At 40.8% G+C, this 21,085-nt stretch overlaps 1 protein-coding gene across 33 annotated transcripts in view; it reads left to right on the top strand.

Moving 5' to 3' along the window:
• ATXN1 (ataxin 1) overlaps nt 1-21,085 on the top strand; it is a 383,486-nt gene that overhangs the window by 55,516 nt on the left and 306,885 nt on the right. For 27 of the 33 annotated variants that reach the window (XR_004495922.1, XR_004495923.1, XM_033512068.1 and 24 more), the window contains one exon: nt 4,597-4,683. The exons of 5 other annotated variants lie outside the window; for them this stretch is intronic. The gene's annotated coding sequence lies outside the window, so the exon portion shown is untranslated. Of the gene's footprint in view, nt 1-2,889; nt 3,752-4,596; nt 4,684-21,085 lie in introns of those variants that run through there. One more of the 33 variants, XM_019005370.2, reaches the window with a different exon arrangement.

Below are 21,085 nucleotides of genomic sequence, written 5' to 3'. Positions count from 1 at the left end.
GAACGGGCCGGTTCCCGACGGGCGGGAGCCCGAGAGGCGGCAGGGCGGGATGGGGGCAGTGAGGGGCCGGGAGGGAATTGCTCCCTGACGCCTGCGAGACGCGAAGCGCGGCTGAAAGGCGAGCCCGCAGTGCCCCTCAGGAGGTTAACCTGTACGGCACCAGCTTTTCGGCAGGATCCGCACTTAAACTCGCCTGACAGATGAGTTTCTAACTTAAGCCCCTCCAACGAGGACGATACCACGATCCCCTGGGTTCTACTGTGTAATTATACCTAGAGCTGGAAAGGCTCTTTTTGTAATACTTAATTCTCTCTACTGAAAATTGTGATCGTGGTCATAGGTGTACAAAGGGTCACGTGTAATCTTTTAGTGTCTAAAAGCCCAACTTTTTACACTTTGGAAACCTATTACTGTCTCTCATTTCTTCTTTGACTATACAAGTATTTTAACGTTTCCTCTTCATTAATGTTTTCCCAACCCTTTCAGCCTTTCTGGCCCTCTCTATATTCCCTCTCATTTAATCACATGTTCCACGGTTTGCCAATGCAAGTATCATGTAGTTGACGACACAACGTAGTGATCGCATCTAAAGTGCCTGCAGCAGTTATGAAATCTTTGTGAGCATTTCTACATTTATTGTAGGGTAGGGGTTTTTTTCCAGGCTGGAATCCTTACAGCAGTGTTTTGCATTGGAGGAAAAAAAAAAACAGCTGAGCTTTTATCCCTAGATAAAGCGTCTTCCTCAATCACTAATTTCAAGTAACTATCTAATAAAATTAAAGTGAATCTCTGTCCTCCATGTGCCATGAAGCATTTCTTAGGCCGTGGATAAGGCTGTCTGTTCAGTTAGTCTCTAGGATGTTAAAAATGAAATTCTAGATTTTTTTTTTTTTTTTTGCATTAATAAAAGTTTCAGTAAGATTTCGCATAGTGAGGGTTATAACACCATGTAACTTTGATATGCTTCTTTGGAATTCACTTTGCATGAAAGCAGTGTGAGCCTTGGGTCCCACTGGGTTGCTCCTGGTTGTTCCCCCACTGTCCAGACTGAGGATTCAGAATGCCGCTTAGAGATCCTTCAGTTGATTCCATTGACTGTGTCTCTCACAAGGGAGAAACATCCATGTGTTGTGAGGAGAGCTAAATTCCCCCACTCGGGGTCAGTGGATGTCAAGCTGGCATGTCTGCCTTGAAGGTCAACCTTGTCTTGCACAGGGGTAGTGGCAAGGCTGTTCACTGGGTTGTAACTGGACTTTAGGGTGCTCTGACAAGTGACTTCTGCTCTTTTGGGACAGAACAAGCAGTCTGTGTAAATCTCTAAGTGATGAGAAGGGGAGGCCGACAGCTACAAGTAATCTGTCACTTGTTGGTTCTTCCTGCTCTTGGCTGCCCTGCATACTTGTTCTCTGTGGGAGGATGGATCTTGTTTGCCTAGCTGGGCTGCAGCTCAGGCAGAGCCCCTTGTTCCCTGGGGAACTCTTAAGGATGTACAGTAGAGAAGGACATTAGCACTCGACTGTTGCTGAAGCTGGAGGGGATGGGAAGACAATTCTCATCTGCCTCTTCAGCTTCCCAGGCTGGGTTAAATGTTTCCCGGGGGCACTTAAAAACGTGCTCTCTGGTCTGTCCCCTGAGTGTATAATGGGAATCCTCCCCCCAGTTCAGTGGCTGTGAGAGCTCTGCAGCAGGTGCAGCACAAAGCAATGCTCACCATCAGCCTCATGTTGCCTCCACGTGCATGAAAGGGCTCACACAGGAACATGCACACAGCCTGTAGCTGTGCTTTCTCTCTGGGTCCCCTGCTGATATTTTGTGCTGCTTTGGCCACCTCTACCATCCCTCTGCCATGGACCCTGGGCTTGTTCTGCCCTGGAGGGCACCAGCAGCATCTCTGATTGCTCTGTGCTCAGTGTCCAGGATGCTCTTTGGACGGCTGGTGATTCATGTACAGAGTTAAGGCACTTGCCCTAAAGTGGGCCGGAAGTGTCTCCATTCATCTTTCTGGGAATTTTATTTAGCATGTCCTTTTGCTACATGCCAAGCCCTGCCTTGATATATTTGTAGTCTTGCAGATGTTCAGATGAATTATTTTTTTTTTTGTGTGGCATATTGCTGTGTAACCCAGCAGGCACCACGCTTGATCTTCTTCCTCTGCAGTGTAAAAAAAAAAAAATCTCTTGTCTTTATAGACATTCGGAGTAGTGACACATCTGCCTGTTATATTCTCTCACTGCTTATACCTTGTGCTTTACTTTGGGTTTCAGTATCTTATTTTAGCAAGCATAGCTGCTGCAAAGGGAAAATGGCTTGTTACTATCCTTGGATTTTATTCTGACACTGCAGCTGGTTGGTTTGGTTATTTTTTACTTAAGGAAAAAGGCTCAGATTTGCCCCTTAAAAGTTCTGCTTTAGAGCGACAGTGCTGTCCAGGGGAAGAGTGGGAATGAAAGAACAAAAAGGAATGGATGCTGGATAGTTCCCAAAAGGAATTGTTTCCTGATAATGTCAGGCTCGCTTTTTACCTGAATGTGTTCCTCAACCACAACATCAAAGTAATCAAGAGGGGTAAGAAAAATAAAAACGTGTATATGTGGGGGATGGTTTATGAGGCTCCAACTTTCCAGTTTTCCTGTTAGCTCTGAAGCATGAACTCTGAAACTCAGTTTGTTCAAATTCATGGAAATCTGCAAACCACATTGGGTCATAGAATGGTTTGTGTTGGAAGGGGACCTTAAAGATCATCTTGTTACAGCCCTGCTGCCATGGACAGGGACATCTCTCACTGGACCAGGCTGCTCAAAGCTTCATCCAGCCTGGCCTTGAACACTGCCAGGGATGGGGCATCCACAGCTTCTCTGGGCAACCTGTGCCAGTGCCTTTCCACCTCACAGTAAAAAATTATGTGATTAAGTAAAGATATGAGACCTTGGACAGTTATTAAGCTACCTAATTCTATAAAATATAGTGCTGAAATTAATACAGTGTGAATAGAGCAACAAAATCTCTTTGAGCTGTTTCAGAGATAACCCTCAACGTTACCAATCCTGTACAGATTCTTGGTGTACTTAATTAACAGCTTAAAACACTTTCCAAATAGTTGGGTGAACTGCGTAGTATGTTTATTTTCCCAAATGTGCAACTTTCCCCTCTGATCTGTGCAAAAGATTACGTGAACCCAATAACAGAATAAAGTACCTTACATGATCTTCTGGTGTGAGATGACAGTGAAACACAGAAATACTTTCTGCTTGTTTTGCCATAGAATGCACTTGAAGCACAGATCTGCCTAGTGAATGACAGACTTAAAGGTGTCTACTGAAGAGATATTATCTGACTGTGTATGTCTATGTACATTGCTAATTTTGAGATTAAGCTGCTGGGTTGTGATGATGAACAATTGTTGGCTACAGTTGTATGTGCTTAGCTTGTGATTTTTGCAGAAAAATATGGACAGCATGAAATGTACCTATTGTTACTTATTTTTTAAAAGGTGATGCCTAATTAGCAGACTTAATTATTTTGTGTCTATTGAAAGCAGCAATAAGGCTTCCAATGTATTGCCTTTGGGGTTTTTTCAGTACTCATTACAATGTTTCCTGGCATTCATCAACACTTCTAAATTACTGGGAAGAGTGTAATTAATCATTTGCTTCCTTATGCTTCCTACTAGACAAACACAGATCATTGCAGGCAAGTTGAAGTAAGCCATTTCAGATTTTCAAAACATGCTGCAGCTAGTGGAATCTTGGGGGTAAGCACTGCTTCAAACATTCTATCAATGTTTAGCACAAAAGGTAACTCAGTGCCTGGCTGCAACAGGATTTGATGACAAACAGTTTATGAGTTGTCTTTGAGGAAGGATTTCTCTGTCACTAAGTCAATAAAAATTCAAGGAAGAGGTTTATGGGATTTGTTTTCAGTCCAGCCCAAGTGCATCTCAAAGCAACTTGAGAGAATAGAGTTCAAGTGTTAGAAGCCCCAAATTCTGAACCAAACCTTGTCAGCTGACAGTTCTTTCATTGGGATTTATTTAGGTTTGCTGTATTAAATCAGAAGTCATATACAGAAAAGTTTTGTTTAGGCCAAAAAGGAAAAGTAAACTCTGTAGACAAGTTCAGACTACGAAGATCAGAGTTTTTATCTTTATTCTGCAAATATGGAACATTTGGAAAGCATTGCGTAAACGGAACTTATGCCAAGTTTTCTGAAATAGTTACCATCTGATTTGTCTGCATGATATTTACTTGGTAAAAATGCATTTTGTTCTGTTTTTGGAAATGAGAGCTTACCCATGAACTGCAACCTGTAGGGACAGAAAGTATGTTCTTAAGTGGTTTGTCAGCAAAAGTTTAAATCTGCTGCTGTCCCTACCCACCCAAGCTGCTTCACAAACTCGCGTTGCCGCTGGAATGAAAGCGCTCACGGCGCTCGGAGAGCAGCGGCCAAGTGTGTATAACGTGCTGCCCCATGAGGAGGGGAGGGAACAAGCTGGCCAAGAGCTGAGTACAAATACATAGCCCAATTTCTTCTGAAAGAATGAAACAATCCTTTTATGTCCTTGTAGGAAAGTAACAGCTTTCTGTTCTCCCTCTGCAGGCTCCTTTTCTAGAAAACCATTCTTCAAAAGAGCGGAGTGCAGCAGCATGCTTCAGCCTCCAGGATTCACACCACTACCTTTAGGAAGTACGACTACTTTTGAGTTATTGCTTAGAGGAATGATAATAATAAAAGCTGAATAGCTTTAAGAAAAAAGAAAAAAAAAAGAGACCTTTGAGCACTGTCACATAACTGCTGGTAACAATGACTGTTATGTTTATCTTGCCAGTTTTAACCTCGTTGTCAATTACCACATTTCACCCTAGATTCTGGTCCGTAAGAAATCCATGCTAAAACGAGCATTTGTTTCAGCAAAGGCTTCCAACTGAATGCGAGCCACAAAGGGTTTCTTTTAAGTAGGATATGAGTGGGTTTTTTTTTTTTCCTCCTCCCTTCCTCTGAAGGAGTGAAGACAAGTTCTGGAAGCTTGGTTGCTGGTCTATAACATTAATAGCATGAAGTCTCTACAGTGTTTCTGTGTTAAACACTGTTTCAGAGCCATTTCTACTTAAGGGATTTAGTTGCTGAAGACTTACCTAAGACCCGTGTTCCCAGTTAAACACAAGAATTGACCTTACCATGTATGGAATATATCAACAGCCTTGTTTCGTTTGTTTATTTTGTTTTTTGACTGATTAGTCTTACTGTATTAATGCTTATGATGCAATGTATTTAGGTTTTGGAGGGGTAAAACCTGCCATGGTAGTGGAAGTAAAAGCAATCAGATAAAGGAGAGTGTCTGTCCTCACCTGCAGACTGTGGGAAGTATTTGAGCCTGCTTCAGGCTACAGTGCTTGGACTCAGCTTGTTGAAGGCACTTGGCCAAAGACCATCCCACACCTGCACTGTGAAGGCCACAGAGGTTCACTGGGGGAATGATGGGACACGTAGGTGCCTTGTTCAGTCTTGTTAAAGCCCAAGTACATTATCTTTCTTAACCTGTCCCTTTAGAGTTAAATCTTGTTCCTTTATATAGCTGGTAGTAAAGGAACTTTAGTGTTTTAAGTACTGCAAGAGTCCTAGAAGTACATCTGAGTGGATCTCCATATGAGGGAATTACAAGGAATGGGTCCTATGGGCGTTTAAAAAGGGAAAGGAAAAAAAGGGAGAATGTAATTACCACGCTGGCGATGATTCCGGTCCCTGAAGGAATGACTATTGCGTGAGGGCTGCCTATCGGACAAAGTGAGTTTGTAATCTGTTTGTAGTGGCAAATTCCATGCTTGGCTCATTATGATACCTCAGCCTGAGTTAATTATAGAGTTTGGGATTGGGGGTGAGGAGAAGACAGAAATGAAAGTCTCTCTCAGAAAAGCTAATTCAAAGGAAAGCAGAGTGCAATTCAGTGCCTTTTCTTCCATCTGACACTTCAGCTGCTGAGAGCACCGCACCCTTACTCACACAGACAGTGCCATCTCTGGAAGGTCCTATCATAAGAACCCCGTGAAGCAGCCTATTGTTGGGTGCTGCTCTGAGCTGGGTACACTTCAGGGTTATAAACACCACCAAGCTTTTCCAGCATTGCTTATTTTCAGATCACTCTCATATTGATGCATTCCCTTGCATGTTTTCTGTTTGTGACCTATTTTTGATGCATTTCACATCTGCTTTAGCAGCTCTTTGACAACCAGAAAACAGGGCTGTTTACTGAGTTCACAGCTGCTGCTAATATCCGTGCAACTAGCCAGAGCTGACTGTTTTCTTGCTTAGCTCATCCTGTTGAATGAACCTCTCCGCAGGGTTTGTTGCAAGTTTGTTTCAACTGGAATGCTATCAAAAGTTTCCACACATTTGTGAAATTCTCATACTTCAGCCTTCCTAGAAACCCAGAAACATATGCACCCTCGCTAATTCCAGTAACTTTCTTCTGTTTCCCATGGCTTAACTACATCAGCTTTTCACAGATAGTGAAAACAGCCTGTTGTAAATGGGATGAAATTCCTGCTGTCATTAGTTAACACTAATGCTGCTGACAGCTTTGCACTTGAACTGAGTCTTTAAGGAAATGAGTCTTCTCATCTAGTTTAAGGACACTATTGCCTATCAGCTCATATTGCAGTGTTTCATTATGGCAACTAAATTACCTTGTTTTTCACATTATTTTTTTGTATCCAGATGATGTTTGAAGAGGGGTAGGAATGTAAATTAATCCTGTAGCATTTCCTTGTATCATCTTCAGTGAGTGGCTTGCTCAGGGTGTGTCATCTCTCAATGAGGCTACATCCTGAAAGGCTGAACCTGTGAACCTCTGCTGTCATCTGAGTGTCGGTGGGTGGTTTGTGGTTTGCTACTCATGCAGTTCATTACACTGTGGATTAGTTATTTCAGGACACTTGTTCCCACCAAAGACAGATATTATTGTACCTTTGTGGTGTAGGTGAAAGAAATCACAGCTGTGTGAGATCTGGGCAGTTTGGTTTTGTTGTTGTTGGTTTGTGCTTAGGCATCGATTAATAACACAGTATGGCCGGCAGCCGGTGTGTGTGCTTCTGGAAGTGAACAGAGGTCCCAGTCTCCATGGAGCAATTAAGCTGGGGACACACTTCTTCAGTTCCAGCTGTTTGGGCCCCTGCCTGAGTCTGCCCTTTCTGATTTTATAATACTGTTCAGCACTGTTATTGACCATCTCCCAAGAGCTCATGTTTTTAATAATTGTGTTTCCTAAGCCACATCATGGATCTCAACTTTCAAGCCTTTCTATGTCCTTGTGAAGTAAATGTTACCAGGTTAGCTGTGATCTAAATTACAGATGTGGATACAGAGGCACAAAGGGTATAAAAGATCTGCCAAAGTCATTTCAGTGCATCAGAGACAAAATTAGGCAAAAAGATTTCTGACTCCCACCTGTGTCCTACTCTTCCAAGCAATTTTCATGCTTCATTCAATTTTGGAACTTTTGCTGTCACGGTATCTCACAGGTAGCTTTCATTTCTTAATGGTTTTGAAGATTGATTTTCACCACTCCCACCCCCAGTTCATTTCCACTTGTTAATGAAGTATATATTGAATTTTCTTTGGTCCATTGTGAAACTCCTGATGGTGACTCTAAAGCGCTTTCTGATCCCTACCTGCTGCTTCTTAGACAATGACAAAGAATGTAGTGACCAGCCTCTACTCTCATTTTACCAGCTGCAGCCAAAAGGAGATACAAGACCAATTTTTTGGGCTTCTTGTAGATGGACTAAAATATTTAGTTGCTAATAGGCTTTTCAGTTTGCATTGCTCCACTTCAGATGACCAGTGTTGTGGGGTGGTTTCAAAATATTTCTTGTGGTGGTTAACTAAACTTGGAATGCTTTGTTTGTTTGTTTGTTTCTAGTGTTGTGACAATGACAAGGTGAGTGCTCATCTTAGGAAGCTCATGAACCAATTTTTGGTACCTAAAAGTTGTTGTCCACTGAAACCTAGATGTACGACAACCTTCTCTGAACCTCTGTTTCTTTTAAACCCGTTTCAAAAACTCTGGGAAGTGAAATCTTGGTTTTCTGACACATCCACTAGTTTTGATGTGTTCTAAGGGGAGCCTGAATGAGTAGCTGATACTAAATACTTAAATTTGAGATGGCTAAATCTGTCCAAGCAAAATCCCACCTCAGTTTAAGACAAAATGTAACAGTGGTGGAATAAATGGATTGAGAGTGACCACTGTGCAGCTGAAAGTGGGTAATGAAGTGCCTTCTGTTGTTTTATACAAGTCTCAGTGTTGCTTTGCTGTACTGGCAGGTAGGAAGAACCAGAAATTAATCCAGTAAACACAGCTCTTTGTGGAAGTCGTGGTATTTGCACAACTCATTGACTCATAGGTTTCTTGCCAAAACATCACCTCTTCTACATCTATGAGTGTCCTCTAATCTTTCTGCACCAAAACTTATCTTTGTTCCTTTAGTGTTCTTTTCCTCTCTGTGAATTCATTCAGCTGGAGAGATGGCAGGTATTCATCAAGGCAGCTCTCTGCTTCCTACCCAGGACATTCTTAGCACCCTTCCATTTGGTTAGGAAACTTTTTTCTAGGGCTTTGCTGATGTATGATTTTCTAGCTGCAGTCGGACAGTGTATGGGTTGGTAAGCTGACACCTGTGGACTTGACCTGTATAAGCTCATTCGGTCCCTGGGTGGTTGCTGGAGAGGACTGTGGAACAGTGCAGGCTGAACAAATGTTAAAATACAGCAAACATATTCCTCCATGGGGAAATTGACCCAGTTGCAAAACAGCTGAGGTGAAAAGAGACCGCTGAAAATAGTCCAGACCCAGTGAACAACTCTCTGCCCAGGTACCTTGTCCAGTCATGTTCTGTGTATCTTCAACAATGGAGACTCCACACCCTCTCTGGACAACCTGTGCCAATGTCCAACCATACCTGCAGTAAATGTTTTATCTTAAAAGGGCATGTAAGTAGAGTTCCCTGTATTTCAATTTGTGCCCACTGCAATTAGAAAGGAAGAGGCAGTTGTGTAGGTGGATTTTAGCAAAGTCAAGAGAAAGGAAACAAAGCATTAGACTGCAGTAAAACAGAATTCTGTAGCAAAAATGATGAATTTCCGTGACACAGTGCAAATCAGACTCTAAAGACTGGAAGAGGGAAATCCTTCCAGCCCCAGTTGAAATAGATGAGGTAGTTCACACCTCTCAGAACTGCAGTTTGAGGCAGCCTGAAATGCGATGGAGAGTGAGCTATGTCAGCATATGCTTTGGAGCATGTTCTCGATTTTATCTGTATATGTGAGCGCAAGAAAATTCTCTTATTTTTCAGCGCTGAGCTGGATTTCTCCAGCGCAGTTCTGTGGCAATGGGCGAATTCCACAGGAAAGCTTTACAGCCACAGAACATATAAAGTCTGGAACATGGATAAACTGGTTAGGATAAAATAGAAACCAGCAGAACCCTCTGCCAAAATCTGAAGTGAAATGAATAGAGGTTCAAAAAAAGTTCATTCATTATGCCTGGCTCCTTGCTTCCATAATTTAGGAATAATTACATTTTTGTCACTAACATTGTTTTTAAATGTCAATAGAAACCAGACAAGTATATTTGTACACCCAGCCCTGTCACATTGAATATATTAGGTTTTCCAATACCAGCCTCTTTTAAGTAAGGCTGAGGAAGCATTAAAAGCTCAGTAACTCTCAAGTGTTAGGAAGCTATTGAAAGAGCTTGTTAGGTTTTATGACAAGCAGGTTGAAATATAATAGGCCTGGAGCTTTGTGAAGGAGACGGAAAGCTGTGGTTGAAGAGAGGACAGTGCCCAAGAGTTTGTAGACCAGATGATTTGTGCAAAGGGGATGTTGGAAGGTTCAAGGCAAAATAAACAAATGGGGCTACCCACAGGGACAGTGTTAAGCTGAGACCAAAGTGCTTCCTTAGCTTGGTTTCTAAACACCAGTTAGTCTGTCTAACCAAAGAAGGCATTTTCAGTTAAAGTTTCTTCCTGTCCACACTCAGGCCAAGGAGCCATTTTCTATTACCTAATTGACCACATTTGTTCTGACCCAACTTTCCTTAGCCTTCTACCTAGTGAGACTTTCTGCTAATCCAGAGCAGCACGTGATTCTCTTCTGACAGTCCTAGATGGGTTTGGTTAACTCTGTCCTTCCCTACTGGCTCTGTTCTTATCCCTCTGCTTTGGTATTGTGCTAAAATAGGCCACCTTCTTTACCCCTATCATTTATTTTCTGGTGGAAGCTTTTTGGTTCTGATGTCTTCTACTAGACCAGCTTGGATACCTAGGAAATGTAAGTTAGCCTCTGGCAAGATAGATCCTGCAAACCCAACAGATGTATTTTCCATGTTCGTGGATCCTCTGCCATGGAACGAGCAACAAGAAAAAAAATTTTAAGGGTTGTTCCTAGCCTTTATAGTTTAGGATACAAATTTGAAAATATGAGCTGAGTGCAGTAATAACTTAGATGACTTGCAGGCCTCTTTGAGCTGTAACTTGGAGGTGTGTACCTAGTCTTGTTCATATCACCATGGGATTGAGAGCTCCCCAGGAATATTCTTTTTAAAAAACCTCTTGATCTTCAATGGAGACGCATAGTAAAGAAAATACAATTCTACAGAGACCATTAGGCCTTGTAATAATCACTGCATCCAGTTCATGGGGGTCACATTACATGTAATTCGTAGGCCGGTCAAAATGCAACCGAGCTAAAGTTCTCTACCACTTTAAAACCAGGTTCTAGAGGCCCTGAGCACAGGTACTCACTAGAGTATGTCAGCTCAAGAGTGAGTTCCCCGAGAAGTGGATCAGGAAGCTATTACAGCTAAGCAGTTGTTATGGCTGTTGACGGCTAGCTAGAGAATATTACATTACTCTAACTCAATTTTTTTCCCAAAGGATAGGAATTTTTTATGCTTGTTTCCTTTTTTACAGATATGACAGATCTGGGATATGTAAAAGAGAAGAGAATAGGGAAGCAAGAACATTTTTTAAAAAGCCCAGTGGTTTGAAATCCTAGCTTTCTAATACCTTTTTGAATTATATATACGTTCTCTCTCTTTTACGTAACATAACTGGTTGGGGAAAAATATCTTTCCTGCTAAGGTTGTAAACTGCCAGTGTTTGTTACTGAACTTTCCAGATCATCCCTTGTTAACCTAAAATTATTTTCCCTAATCCCTGCTGTACCTTAAACACATCACCAGGCATTCACCAAAGAAAGGTTAGTCCCAACTGCCTCTGCAAGCACAACATCTCTGAGTCACTACAGACATTCTTTGTGTAATTCTGTGGTCCCTGAGGAGTTCCAAACAGGCCGACTCATTCCAGCCCTACCAACATATTCCTCGCTGAGTCAGGAAGGACACAGAGCCTTTGTGTAACCCCACTGTCATGCAGAAATGTCACTGTCTGTGAACAATACCAGATTACACCAGACAAAACCCACTCTGAAGAATGAAGGGAATTTCATCATTGAAAACCAGAACAAAACTAAATGATAATATGCTCTATTCAGAGTAACTGACAGATACCAGGTATATAAACCTACATTCCTCCAAAGTCACATACTTGGGGGTGCATGGAACCATCCTGTGCAGCAGTGCATGGCTACACCACAATACAAGGACAAATTTCTTCACTCCATGTTTATTTATACCACATCTCTTTGGATGTTCTCCTCTTACTGAGTGCAGTAGCTGGAACCTGTTCTTCCAGCTTCATTATATAAAGGTGAAAGTCTGAGCTTTAGAAACTGGCATCGCTGGGCTTGAAAAGCCTTTATCTCCTCCCATTTCATGGCTCAGGAATTCATACTCTGCTACTGACCAGCTCACTGACTTTCCTGTAACTGAAGTTTTGTTACGGTAAGCTGAAAAATTCTGTGAAAATCTAGAATTATCTTTTTCTTTTTCACATTATGTATTTTCTAGGGCTTCTTTATTTTACTGGAGGGATAATGAAGTAATCTCAGAAGAGCATCTTATTTGCTGATTGTGTTGTATTCATCATATGCCCAATACAAAGTATGGATTCCTCATCTTAATAATATTCTCCTGCAAGGAAGGTTGGAGTCAGGGAAAGCTCCCATGTAGCTAACCTTGGCAGTATTCAGTGTGTCTAGCAAATGCCAAGTGCAATGTTCTGGAATAAATCATTGCTAGCTAAATCTTAGCTAATATAACAAGTAAAATATATGAATGTGTTATTTTAGCAAATGCATGCTGTCAGATCTAATCCTGGGTTTCCATCCTCTAAAAATGCAGGTGGTGCATATTAGTGATGAAGGGAACAGTTTGAGGAGGAAGAAAGAACTTAAAAGTATCCTAAATTCAAATTACTTGATGTAGAAGCTTGAAATGCTTATATCCATGGGAAAATTTTCCTTTTTTATTTTATTTTTTTTTTAAACCACTCAAGTGCAGACATACTTCTTCCTCATTTACTGCCACTTGTTTGTGGGAAGCAGGAGGTTTTGGAAATTTGAGAAAATAACTTGTAGCTCTGTTTGGGCTGTAATTTGCAGCCTGAAAGACATAGATATAAAGAAAACACTTCCAGGAAATAATGTGGCTTAGACTAATCGATGTTGCTGCACATGTTTAAGTCAATTACACAGAGGAAACACAAAAATTCTTAACTGTTTATAGTACCTAAAACCAGTATAAATAAAGCACTGCTCTCCAAAGCTTAAAGAAGTTTTTATTTTAGGAGGATTAAGTGACTTTCCTTATTTTCTTTAAAGAAAACAAAAATAATATTCTGTCTCTTTTCTAATTTTTTCCAGGATAAATTTTTTTCTTTATAAAAAGAAAGAAAATGAATGAACACGGTACTGAAGATTAAAGTATCTTTCTACATTTGCTGGGCAGTAATTTGTTTGTTTTGCACACTGATAAATTTTGAGGTAAAATTATTAATTGTGTCCATTTTCTATTTTTAGGTATATTCAACAGTAAAAAATGTATTGGAAAGGACTTAAGAAAGGCTGGTGGGGGAGGATGGGAGAAAAAATTAAGTGAACTTTAAGGTCAGTATCATAAAGATACCAACCTAACCTGATTATTGTCTGCCCTCTGGAGAGGGGAGAATCTTACACAGCTGCATTAAAGTTGAGAAAAATGAGAAGCTGAAGAGGAAATTGTATTACTCTCTGAGTAGATTATGTTGTACAGTTAATGAATGATGGTTACTTAGATTCCTTAAAAAAAAAAAAAAAGCGCTCAAGTAATGTAACTGAACAAGAAACGATAACAAAATCTTGTACCTCAGCCATGAAAGTGAGGTGACTGTCACTTAGTATACAACTGGTTTCTCTTTTGTAGGAAGCCAAAGGCTCTCCACTAAGAGGAATGGGTTGTTTACAGGTTTGGAAAGGTTCATTCTATATCCCACCAGTAATCTTCCTATGATGGCATGGGAAAATGTAAATAGTGCCCTACTGTTTCACTGACTCTTCAGCATCACTTTCCTGAGCCCCCAGGATTATTTCTAGGCAGAGGTGCATTTCAGGAAAGAGAAATTGCGAGGGAGCTGAAGAGCAGGTTCCTCTCATATATGTCCTGCATTATCCATGTGAGCTGCAGGGCTGTGTCAGTGAGGGGAGAAGAGCACTAGGGACGGTGCGACTCTGTCTTGCTGGCTGGAGGCTCAGCCAGTGCCTTCCCTGCTGTCAGGCAGCACATAGACTTTTGGACAGGGGTGATAGGAGTGCTGAGGACTGAGTATTGTAAAATGGAAAAATCAAGGGAATGCACCTTCACCTGATCTTTGTCATGATTGCTAAGGACAAAGGGATCTCACTCTTTGATTTTTCTGTGGTAATGGGCTTTTTAATCTTGAGTGGTTTACCTTTATGTAAAGCCTCTATCCTCTTACTTTATTCAGAAAGCACAAGATGTTTTTTGATTGATTCACGCTGAAGTGCTCACATTGAAAACATTTCCTGAGTTACACAGTATAGAAGAAATACAAAATTAAAGTCCTTCAGTGTAGAAGTATACATGAAATGATGGATATTTCTGTAGCTTTGAAAAACGGGTTGTCCTTCAACTCCTTCTACTTCAAATCCATTCTGGGGAACTTTTTCAGTAAATGAACACTGCTCAAACCTTCAGTCTCTTTGCTGGGTAAAAGGGTCAGCAACATTTTTACAAGTTAATCTCAGAGTTGAAATGTGCTTATTAACAACACTTAAATTGACTGCCTGTTGCAAACTAAAAATAGGTGCCTTTAATCAAACATTTTTTCATGCACTAATTTCCCTATTTTGACTTTTATCTATGCTTGGGCTTCAAATGCAGAATTGTACAAGATACTAATTTTGGCACATTTATTTGAGAAGTAACGTACATTCCTGATATGTACATTACATTTTATGTCTAATATTTAGTGTATCTGTTTTCCTTCGCTATTAGAGGGGCAGGGCAAGAGATATTCTGGACTGAGTAGCATGGTTGCTAGCACTTTGATTGGGTGCATTGACAGAGTAATAATACTGTTGGATTTCTTGAAAGTGTTTTTGGTGCAGAGTGCTTGAAAATAATAAAATAGAAATATTACTGTACAAGACACCATCATTTTTAGCTAAGCCTGATACAAAGAGAAATGAATTATTTGCTGCACTGCTTTGAAATGCAAGAACTTTAAGTACAGGAATTGGTTTATTCTGCCTTTTGTTACACTGAGAGCTTTGGAAATGTGCAGAGCAGAGAACACAGACATTTTTTTCCCCCCTCTTTTAACAACTGAGGATTTAGAGCTGCTGCTGGTGCAGGAGGAAATGCCATTAGATAGATACAAGAAAAGCCAATATTCCATGTTATTCGTGCAGACAACTAACATTTGAAACTTGCACGAAGTGCTTCCACTTAAAAGCTGTCAGTCACATTGGTTATAAAAAGCCCAGAGCACTCAGGGACTGTCAATCACTTCTTGGGAGAGAGAGCTGACATCTTAACATTTACTTTGCCAGTATTTACCAGATGCAGAAAACCAAAGGGTGAAAATTCAAATGAAAACACACATTCTTGCTGATCATATAATACAAGGGAAACATTTGGATCAGTTACTGTCGCTGCTCACCTAGGAGCCTCCAATCCTGAGAAGGTTTTTCTCTCTTGCTCTATGAATAGATCTGTTGCAGGCTGGCTCTGCCGTGTTGCAGGGAAAAGGCTTTTGCAGACAGTGTCTGCTGAGGGTTGTCACAAAGTCGTCAGGTGAGGAAGCAGGATAACTCTGGCCCATTATGTCTAGCATGAAATGTGCAGAGGACTTGGAAAGGGCACATAAAGGGCATCTACCTTGCTTTTTTTCTTATGGTAATAGGGATGTGGGTGTTGTAATTATGAGGCTGATGACATATTCTCGTGCAAGAAGGGGATTGGCAAGGAAAGGAAAAGGAGGAACCAGTTAATTCAAATACATCTTCTGATCTTTTTCTGTATGCTTCTAGATCTAGTTATCCCTGGATTACCCTGATGCTTTAGATACTGATCCCAGTGCTTCAGTGGGAATGCAGCTGTGGGTCACCCTGTGAATTCTGCAGATGGGACCTCTGGTCAGAACCACTGTTGTTGTTGTCACAGAGCAGGAGGTGTAGGTGCAGCTGTGAGCAAGGTGCAGAGATGGTGTTTACCCATTGCAGGCCTATACACATGCTGGAGGTAAAAGGAATGTTATCTTTGAGGCTGTCTCTAGAAGTTCACTAGACCTGAGTGCCCAGTATTGCATTCCCAAAGGTGCATCTGAAGGCATCCATGGGACTCTTGATCCATCTTTAACCAGACTGTCAGTCTAAGACAGTATGGCCAAACCCAGCAACTATGGAAATGTTCAGAACCTTGCTTTAAATAAAGTCACTTATGTGTATCTCTTTACCAGAGTCTTCTGGAAGCAAGCAGCTTCCAATGTTTGTCTCTTGGAGTGGTGCAGCCAACATCTGCAGCAAGTTGTTCACTGATGATCCCAGAGGTTTTGTTCACTGTATGCATCCAAATGTTAAGTCTCACAATCCTAACACATCCTTTGGTTCTGTAAGTCATCTTCCATGTGCAGTTCCTCCTGCCATTTGGAGCAGAATTTTGTCCCAGATCAAAACTCGAGATGAGGTTTTCAGAAAACTACTGTAACTGTAGATACTTACATATTAATTTCTAGAACCAAAGTCAAGTTTCCATTCAGTTCTCATTGTAGTCAATGGAAGTCGAATCAATGGAGTTTATGGAATTATGTGATTTAGTTTACGTTGGAGCAGACACTTCTCAGCTGTCAGCAGAATAGTTCTGTTAGCTTCATTGTATTGAGTAGCTCTCCTTTGACTGTAGTAGGAATTCATACCCGTACTGCATATTAAGTGCCTTAATCTTGAATCAAATCCCACCCTTGCATCCAGCTGTTTAAGTGACTCCACCCATTTGGAGGACTTGCCTACTGGGATTATAGCCTTGTCTTGAAACTCATATTCCCACATATGTGTAGCTGCCATATTTTCTTTCATAGCAGGGCTGTTTGACATGGTATGCACACACTTTAACCTTTCAGGCATTTTTAACTTGCATATAGACAGTACTACAGCTGTGGCAGCCCCAAGCCCACTGTGGCTAAACAGACCAAGTATTTGCCAGTTGTTCAAGCTCTTTCTCTGTGTATTTGTGTTTATATATTTATTTATCAGTTTATATATATCAGTTTATATATATATTTATCAGTGGTATGAAGAATACCAGTTTAGGTTATGGAATATGGGTAAACTAATTACATGAAATCAACAAGGTCTTGCTGCTGTTAAGTGTGTAAAGGTGCACGGATACTATATTATGGGTCACAGATTTCTGTAGGGTTCAAGTAGTTCAATAAGATCAAACTATGTGTTTGGGGACTTGACTGGAGATAAAAGTTTCCTCTCTTTTCCCCTTGTAAATGGGGAAAAACTGAAACAGTATACACCACTGCTTGTGACCTTTAGTTACCAAGGGAAAAACCATTTTCCCATTGTTTCTTACATGTCATGTCTATCTGTTTATACATGGGCCAGGCCTGTGTTTTCTAGTGCTTTATTTTTGTATTAGGAAGTTGTTTCTTCCCCTTGGGAGACTCTTCATCCTCCTTTTGAGGGTAAATAAAGAATGCTATTCACCATAACAATAAGTCTAGAAAAAGTAACAGAAAACAAATTGTCCCTGTATACATTTTGAATAGCTGAAAGTTGATTACATCAATGCTGTGCTAATCATCTTCAGATTTTAATGCCAAAAACCAGAAGGCTGTGATTTGTATGAACCAGAGGTTGGAACTAAGAGAAGGATAATATCTTAACGTAAGAAAGTGTAGACTGAAAGTGTGTTGAGTAATTTCCTAACAGAAGTAACCACTGATATGCGAAACAGACTTCTGTGGTCCACAGAGGATCTAAAATAAAATGGGTATTTTTTTAATTTCTCAAAATACTAGAGAAATTATATGTGAAAAATACAGGGCAGAAGAGAGGCCTTGTGTTATATCCTCATCTGCTCTATGTCCCGTGGTCCCATGTCCTAGGGGTCCTTTGTTGTACAATATTTAAGATACAGAGCACACAGAGTCAGGAAAACAGATCATGAGTTCCTGTTTGTACTGGTTATTCCTTTGCTCCCCTCCTCTGATGCTACAGAAAGTTAGAAAACTCTTGATGTTGTAACCTTGAGCTCCACCCGACAAGGAGGAGATTATAACAGAGAGTCTAGGACTTGCCTGCCTGGGTAAGATACGGCATTCCCAGCAATGCCAATTCCTTGTCTGCAGATCATGAGCTGGAGACCTGTTCATGTCCTGTGCAAGTTACTGGTATTGGCTGAATGCCAGCCTGTGGTATGGGGGATCCCCTTGTGAAATTTCTTCCAAGAACTTAATATAAATTCCATTAATTCACTCTTACCAGAAAACATGCGAGTTAAATAGTTATGTGCATTAACTTCTAAAAATCCAGAGGTAGTTCTAAGAGCTCCAACAGTGAAAGAAAAATAAAGTCCTCTTCACCTCAAATGTAGTAGTTGTAGGGTAAACATCAGGTATTGAATTATCTATTCCTTTGGAAAAGTGAATGATTGGAAATTGTTGGAGCAGCTTACCTCTTTTCATCTTGTGATCATAGCAGAATACAAGAGGAATTCTATGAATATTATTGAGGTGAAGGAAAATGGAATTTAGGACCTGACTTAAAATATTAATGTAATGTTGTGTAAATCATCAGCTAACAAGGCAGCATGTACTTAAGACTGCTTCTTTCTCTGAGCAACTTCCAGAATTTTAGACATGACCTTAAAGATAAGGAAGTGGCTTCTGAAATGGTCATTTTACTTGGATGCTCGTTGAGGATGAACAGGGTTTTACACCTTTTGCACGTCCCTTTTACTTAAAGCAACTGTGACTGTCAGTCACTGGCAATACTTATAATGTTTTGGGAAAACTGATTACAATTCTTATATGTGCAGATATTAAAAGGAGGCAGAGTTTTCCCTAATCTGTGGTCAAAAGCTAATTTTGTCTTAAAATGACAAGTAAAATGAAGTTCTAATAAATGTGGGAATATGAGAAAACCAAACATATTAGTAAAAAGTCTTTGGAAAAAGAAAATACAAGGCAAACATAAGTATTCCATTTGTAAATTTCAAATGACTTCTTAGACTGTTGTGGTAAAACAGAGGTAGTATTGCTACTGCAAAGGCATGACATGTCATGAGCTTGGCTTTAAAAAAAACTGAGGCAATTTCTTGTTTGTTTTATTTTGTCTTTTGATTTATCCACTTTTTTCTTTTTTTTTTTAAAGAAAAAAATCTCTGGACTTCACACTTTCAAGTTTTCTCCACAACAGCAAGGTCTATGTGTTTTATAATAATTATATATGTATGTATGTATTTGGTAAAATATATGATTCTTGGAAAACTAAATGACTTTATGAAAAGGGCCTTCAAGAGAAACATCAAATACTCTGAGTTAAATTCTTAGGAGTTGGCAACATAAAATGAGGGAGTATTTGCAAAGGCTTCATAGCAGTGAATATAGAGAAGGCCTCTGGGACAGTTAGGTTGGGCTTCTGTTCTGGATGACCTTGTTCGCCATCAGGGTCACTTCTCCACTGCCTGTAGAAAGCATCATGGTCTTACCAGGCTGGAGGTGGCTTTTGTGAACAGCTCTTAAAGGGTTCACGAAGGGAGACTTTTAATGTAACAAGCTGCACTTATAATCCCATGCATCTGTGGTGATCTCAGGATACATGAGGGCTGTAATTCTGTGCTGAATGAGATGCAGTGGCCCAGCTTACCAGAGCGCTAACGCTTACCGTGTGCATAGATCCATACTGAATAGCTGCTGCTGGATACCTGCTGCAGTTTGGGGAAGGGTGATAAACAGGTTTGTGACAGCCCGTTTGATACGCTGCGACGCTAATAGCTGGAAAGAGCGCTCCATAGGTAGGGAACCGCTGTGCGGAATTAGTCAGTCACCAGTCTGCTCACAGCACCGTAGCAGGAGTAGGCTGCGAATTTGAGCCAGACAGTTGGTGCTCTCCTGTAGGCATCCAGACAAGCCCGTTCTGAGATGACATTTGCTACGCTACAGATATGTCATGGATCATTTTTCACAGCCCTGTTGAAGTGGCTTATTTATTATCATCTGTTCTGGTGTTATATCCCGGACATGGGAGAACTGTTTACTGTACCACAGTGCCAGGAATTCCTTGTTACTGTGCAATCTGATTCCAGGAGAAGGCTTAGGAAAAGGCTTGTTGCTTTCCTCAAGGCTGCCACTGCTATAGCAAGACACTCCAGACTGAACCACTGAGTCAAATCCCAGGAGTTACAGCTGAAGTTAGTGGTTTGATATTTAAATGAATGACCTCTAAGCGAAGAAGTACTGGATTCGTCATCATTCCACTTGCATCAGCTTTAGAAATCAAATACCAAAATGTTGCCAGCAGAACAATTTGACCTTGGGTGTAGGCAGCTCTGTCATTAGTCCACTCGAGATTTGCTGAAGTCACATTATCAAGAGCAGTGATTCTCAGCTATGCTTCACATATTGCTAGTGGCTTGTAAAGCCATGCTGCCTTAAAAGGTTGCTGTTACAAGGCAGCGTGGTAGCCCAGAGTGCATTCAGAAAGTTGACAGTGATCTGTGAACAGGATGCCAAGGAATTGCTGCCATCACTGTGCTAGAGTGTGGGGAGTTTTTGGTGTTACTTTTCACTGGGAAAATAGTTAATGACTTTAATAAATGGTAACAGGACATGGTTGTTGTGCTTTCTAGGCTTAGTGTGTAATTCTTACAATTTTCTTTCCTTGCTCTGTATCATAATAACCCTAGCTACCATTAAATACTGTAAAAACACATTTCTGGGCAAGTCACTTTTCTCTGGGTCTGCTTGTCCACTTTGATTTGTGTTGCTATCCTAGAATATTATTTCCCTAAATTTCTATCAGTATGATTAATTAACTTATCAGCTAATACATGTCCTCCCAATGACTCTTTTGTTATTAGGAAGGGATCAGATTGATCTTCATGGAAACCAGGCTAGTGCAAATGCCAGTTACTGTGGGTAAAAGTGCACTGCTGTATGTGCTGCAGGAAATCCCACTGAATCTACTGGAGAACACTTACATTCAGTGCACAGGTTTTAAACTGACCCAGCATAAGCATGCCTTTGCTTCCAGTTGTTGTTATTGATGCCTGTATGAGGATAGGAATGGGAGATTACAAACAATAGCATGGCCCCATTGCACCAGTTGTTGATGACCACTGGAAGAGTGTTGTAATGGAAACAGCAGATAAACACAGTTGTCTTTAGTCTGCAGCTGGAAGGTAGGATAGATGGTTTGCCATCATGGAGGGGAACCCATCCCTATTTTCCTTAAGTAGAGAGTTTAAGCCGTTTTCCTTTTCCTGCTACAGCTCAGCCTAGGACTGGAACAATGCAAGCTGGGACCTGCTGTGGAGGAAGCTTCCCATGACTTGCCTTCTGGCTTCCAGCTGGTGAAATGGAAGGCCAGAAACCCCCTTGATTAAGGACAGAAGATAAGC

Source organism: Parus major, chromosome 2 (assembly GCF_001522545.3).
Source record: "Parus major isolate Abel chromosome 2, Parus_major1.1, whole genome shotgun sequence".
In the NCBI taxonomy this organism is placed as follows: Eukaryota; Metazoa; Chordata; class Aves; order Passeriformes; family Paridae; genus Parus; species Parus major.
This window is presented reverse-complemented; position numbering and strand designations above follow the sequence as displayed.